The sequence below is a fragment of the Scyliorhinus torazame genome, chromosome 24 (genome assembly GCF_047496885.1).
Source record: "Scyliorhinus torazame isolate Kashiwa2021f chromosome 24, sScyTor2.1, whole genome shotgun sequence".
NCBI lineage: Eukaryota > Metazoa > Chordata > Chondrichthyes > Carcharhiniformes > Scyliorhinidae > Scyliorhinus > Scyliorhinus torazame.
In genome coordinates, this window is record NC_092730.1 from 26,190,399 (window position 1) to 26,196,398 (window position 6,000).

The 6,000-nt window shown below is 51.7% G+C and overlaps 1 protein-coding gene across 1 annotated transcript in view; it reads left to right on the forward strand.

The window, feature by feature from the left end:
• The window catches only part of LOC140399980 (uncharacterized), a 183,638-nt gene that overhangs the window by 24,052 nt on the left and 153,586 nt on the right, over positions 1 to 6,000 (forward strand). The window lies entirely within an intron of this gene.

Sequence of the window (6,000 nt, forward strand, 5' to 3'; positions counted from 1 at the left end):
GGTACTCGAAATTAGAGGAGAAAGATGTTTGACTCAGGACCGCACTTCAAAAATATGTGGCGTGCCAGAACGGGGGTGGGGGGGGGGGGGGGGGGCGATCCCATTGATGACCCGAAATTCTCAGACTTTGGCCCAGAAATCGTTGTACCTTCTGGAGGCCAAATTTGGGCCCAGTCGCAGATGCACTGGAATTTGGGACAGAAGCCGGAATTCTGCCACACTGACCACTGACCGGTGGGGGCGGGGGAGAGTGGGGTCCTTGGCACCAAAGAGTGACTTCCTCCATTTGACCCGACTGACCTGATGAACTTCCCTTCAGAAGGAATGATGTTGACCATGTTGAGTGGGTGCATTTGATTTGATTTTGATTTGATTTGATTTATTGTCACATTTGCCGAAGTACAGTGAAAAGTACTGTTCTGCGGCCGAGGGAACGTACACAGTAAACACAAGAATAATCTACAGGGAACATTGACAATGGAACATCGACAAACAGTGATTGGTTACAGTGCGGAACAAGGGGCCAAAACAGAGTAAATACATGAGCAAGAGCAGCATAGGGCATCGTGAATAGTGTTCTTACAGGGAACAGATCAGTCCGAGGGGGAGTCGTTGAGGAGTCTGGTAGCTGTGGGGAAGAGAAACTGTTCTATGTCGGGGATGTGCGGGTCTTCAGACTTCTGTACCTTTGCCTGATGGAAGGGTCTGGAACAGGGCAATGCCTGGGTGGGAGGAGTCTCTGATAATGCTGTCTGCCTTCCTGAGGCAGCGGGAGGTGTAGACAGAATCAATGTGGGGGGTGGCAAGCTTGTGTGATGCGTCGGCCCCTCTGCAGGCACGGGCACCAGCAGCCCCCAGCGGGGGACTGATCATGTCCCCGTGTTTGGGACTGCATCATGTAATGTTATGAGCTGCCTCAGGCGAGGCTGCCCAAAAAGGTTGTTGATCCAGGCTAGACCCCTCGATTCGTCACCCTTCCAGCTGGGACACCCCCCAGAATTGTTCACAACCAGGAGGGGGGGGGGGGGGGGGGGGGGGAAGGAATGACTGGCTCCGTGTCTTTATTCAACCCACCCTCCACTGGTAGCATCAAAGGCTTAATCCACCAAGATTCCCTTTCCCTTGGATACTTTATCCAGACCCAACAGTTATGTTTAAAAAGGAGCCAATTTAACGTAGACGTTGGAGCGGATGTGGGGCATTCTAGAACGAGATTCTGAGGATAAGAGGGAGAAAATTTTAAGCAGATTTGAGGAGAAACTACTTCTCCCAAAGGGTCTTGATTCTGTGGAATTCGCTTCCCCCAGAGTGCGGTGGATGCTGGGACAGTGAGTAAATTTAAGGAGGAGTTAGACAGATTTTTAATTGGTAATTGGTTGAAGAGTTATGGAGAACGGGCAGGACGGTGGAGTTAAGGCCAGGATGAGAACATCCATGATCGAATGGCAGAGCAGATGCGATGGGCCGAATGGCCCAATTCTGCTCCTAGATCTTATGAACTTATGAACCAGGCTCTCTTCAGTTGAGATGGAGAAAGTTTATTAACTGCTAAAAATGTAAGGAGAAATGGCGCAAACATGCATCTACATTCATATGGCTTAGAAGTAAGACGAAGTGTGTAAATATAACTAAGTTGGAGGGAACAGTCCTTCCGTTGGGAGGAGTAGATGCTGAGCGTAGTGACTGGGTGGATTCATCTCAGTGCGGTTGCCTTCTGCTGCCGAATAGCTCATTCTTCGGTTCAGGCGTTCTGTGGTTCGGTAGAGAGATTGCAGTTCCTTTTCCAGCTGCGATCTTTCTGCTGGCCGATCGACTTTCATAGTCACAGAGAGAGAGAGGGAGAGAGAGAGAGAGAGAGAGAGAGCACTCTCTACACTAGGACAGAGAGAGAGAGAGAGAGAGAGCACTCTCTACACCAGGACAGAGAGAGAGAGAGCACTCTCTACACCAGGATAGATAGAGAAAGAGAGCACTCTCTACACCAGGAAAGAGAGAGAGAGAGGGAGCACTCTCTACACCAGGACAGAGAGAGAGAGAGAGAGAGAGAGAGAGCACTCTCTACACCAGGACAGAGAGAGAGAGAGAGCACTCTCTACACCAGGATAGATAGAGAAAGAGAGCACTCTCTACACCAGGAAAGAGAGAGAGAGAGGGAGCACTCTCTACACCAGGACAGAGAGAGAGAGAGAGAGAGCACTCTCTACACCAGGACAGAGAGAGAGAGAGGGAGCACTCTCTACACCAGGACAGAGGAGAGAGAGAGAGAGAGCACTCTCTACACCAGGACAGAGAGAGAGAGAGAGAGAGAGCACTCTCTACACCAGGACAGAGAGAGAGAGAGGGAGCACTCTCTACACCAGGACAGAGAGAGAGAGAGAGAGAGCACTCTACACCAGGACAGAGAGAGAGAGAGCACTCTCTACACCAGGACAGAGAGAGAGCGCGAGAGCGAGCACTCTCTACACCAGGACAGAGAGAGAGAGAGAGAGAGAGAGAGAGAGCGCACTCTCTACACCAGGACAGAGAGAGAGAGAGAGAGAGAGAGAGAGAGCACTCTCTACACCAGGACAGAGAGAGAGAGAGAAAACACTCTCTATACCGAGACAGAGAGAGAGAGAGAGAGAGAAAGAGAGAGGGAGGACTCTCTACACCCACGACAGAGAGAGTGAGAGAGAGAAAGAGAACACTCTCTACACCAGGACAGAGAGAGAGAGAGAGAGAGAGAGAGAGAGAACACTCTCTACACAGGGACACAGAGAGACAGAGAGAGAGCACTCTCTCCACCAGGACAGAGAGGGAGAGAGAGAGAGCACTCTCTCCACCAGGACAGAGAGAGAGAGAGAGAGAGAGAGAGAGAGAGAGCACTCTCTCCACCCAGGACAGAGAGAGAGAGAGAGAGAGAGAGCACTCTCTACACCAGGACAGGGAGAGAGAGAGAGAGAGAGAGAGCATTCTCCACACCAGCACACACAGAGAGAGAGAGAGAGAGAGAGAGCACTCCTCTACACCAGGACAGAGAGAGAGAGAGAGCACTCTCTACACCAGGACAGAGAGAGAGCGAGCGAGCACTCTCTACACCAGGACAGAGAGGGAGAGAGAGAGAGCACTCTCTACACCAGGACAGAGAGAGAGAGAGCACTCTCTACACCAGGACAGAGAGAGAGAGATCACTCTCTACACCAGGACAGAGAGAGTGAGAGAGAGAGAGAGCATTCTCCACACCAGGACAGAGAGAGAGAGCACTCTCTACACCAGGGCACAGAGAGGGAGAGCACTCTCTACACCAGGACAGAGAGAGAGAGAGAGCGAGAGAGAGAAAGAGCACTCTCTACACCAGGACAGAGAGAGGGAGAGAGAGAGAGAGAGAGAGAGAGAGAGAGAGAGAGAGCATTCTCCACACCAGGACAGAAAAAGAGAGAGAGAGAGAGAGAGAACTCTCTACACCAGGACACAGTGAGAGAGAGAGAGAGAGCATTCGCTACACCAGGACAGAGAGAGAGAGAGAACACTCTCTACACCAGGACAAGAGAGAGAGAGCACTCTCCAAACAGGATAGAGAGAGGAGAGAGAGAGAGAGAGAGGAGAGAGAGAGAGAGAGCACTCTCTACACCAGGGAAAGAGAGAGAGAGAGCACTCTCTACACTAGGACAGAGAGAGAGAGAACACTCTCTACACCAAGACACACAGAGAGAGAGAGAGAGAGGAGAGAGAGCGAGCACTCTCTACACCAGGACAGAGAGAGGGAGAGAGAGGGAGCACTCTCTACTCCAGGACTCAGCGAGAGTGAGAGAGAGAGAGCATTCTCCACACCAGGACAGAGAGAGAGAGAGAGAGAGAGAGAGAGAGAGAGAGAGAACTCTCTACACCAGGAGACAGAGAGAGAGAGAGAGAGAGAGCACTCTCTACACCAGGACAGAGAGAGAGAGAGAGAGCACTCTCTACACCAGGACACAGAGAGAGAGAGAGAGAGGAGAGCACTCTCTACACCATGACAGAGAGAGGAGAGAAGAGAGAGGACTCTCTACTCCAGGACAAGAGAGAGAGAGAGCACTCTCTATACCAGGACAGAGTGAGAGAGAGCACTCTCTACACCAGGACAGAGGAGTGAGAGAGAGAGAGAGAGAGAGAGCATTCTCCACACCAGGACAGAGGAGAGAGAGAGAGCACTCTACACCAGGACAGAGAGAGAGAGAGAGAGAGAGAGAGAGAGCACTCTCTACTCCAGGACACAGCGAGAGTGAGAGAGAGAGAGAGAGCACTCTCTACACCAGGACAGAGAGAGAGAGAGAGAGAGAGAGCAAGCACTCTCTACACCAGGACAGAGAAAGACGAGAGAGAGAGCACTCTCTACACCAGGACAGAGAGAGAGAGAGAACACTCTCTACACCAGGACAAGAGAGAGAGAGAGAGCACTCTCCAAACCAAGAGAGAGAGAGAGAGAGAGAGAGAGCACTCTCTACACCAGGAAGAGAGAGAGAGAGAGAGAGAGCACTCTCTACACCAGGAGAGAGAGAGAGAGCACTCTCTACACCAGGACAGAGAGAGAGAGAGCACTCTCTACACCAGGGACACGAGACGAGAGAGAGAGAGCACTCTCTACTCCAGGACAGAGAGAGAGAGAGCACTCTCTACACCAGGAGACAGAGAGAGAGAGAGCACTCTCTACACCAGGACAGAGAGAAAGAGAGAGAGAGAGAGAGAGAGAGAGAGAGAGCACTCTCTACACCAGGACACAGAGAGAGAGAGAGAGAACACTCCCTACACTGAGACAGAGAGAGAGAGCGCGAGAGAGCACTCTCTACACAGGGACACAGACACAGAGAGAGAGAGCACTCTCTACACTAGGACAGAGAGAGAGAGAGAGAGAGAGAACACTCTCTGCACCGAGACAGAGAGAGAGAGAGAGAGAGAGAGAGCGAGCACTCTCTACACCAGGACAGAGAGAGAGAGAGAGAGAGAGAGAGAGAGAACACTCTCTACACCAAGACACAGAGAGAGAGAGAGAGAGCGAGCACTCGCTACATCAGGACAGAGAGAGAGAAAGAGAAAGAGAGCACTCTCTACACCAGGAAAGAGAGAGAGAGAGCACTCTCTACACCAGGACAGAGAGAGAGAGAGCACTCTCTACACCAGGACAGAGAGAGAGAGAGAGAGGAGAGAGAGAGAGAGAAAGAGAGCACTCTCTACACCAGGAAAGAGAGAGAGAGAACACTCTCTACACAGGGACACAGAGAGAGACAGAGAGAGAGCACTCTACACCAGGACACAGAGAGAGAGAGAGAGAGCACTCTCTACACCAGGACAGAGAGAGAGAGAGAGAGAGAGCACGAGCACTCTCTCCACCAGGACAGAGAGAGGAGAGAGAGAGAGAGCACTCTCTCCACCAGGACAGAGAGAGAGAGAGAGAGAGCACTCTCTCCACCAGGACAGAGAGGGAGAGAGAGAGAGCACTCTCTCCACCAGGACAGAGAGAGAGAGAGAGAAAGAGAGCACTCTCTACACCAAGACAGAGAGAGAGAGAGAGCACTCTCTACACCAGGACAGAGAGAGAAAGCGAAAGAGAGCACTCTCTACACCAGGACAGAGAGAGAGAGAGAGAGAGAGAGAGAGCACTCTCTACACCAGGAAAGAGAGAGAGAGCACTCTCTACACCAGGACAGAGAGAGAGAGAGCACTCTCTACACCAGGACAGAGAGAGAGAGAGAGAGAGAGCACTCTCTACTCCAGGACAGAGAGAGAGAACTCTCTACACCAGGAGACAGAGAGAGAGAGAGCACTCTCTACAACCAGGACAGAGAAGAGAGAGAGAGAGAACACTCCCTACACTGAGACAGAGAGAGAGAGCGCGAGAGAGCACTCTCTACACTGGGACAGAGAGAGAGAGAGAGAGAGAACACTCTCTACACCGAGACAGAGAGAGAGAGAGAGAGAGAGAGAGCGAGCACTCTCTACACCAGGACAGAGAGAGAGAGAGAGAGAGAGCACTCTCTACACCAGGAC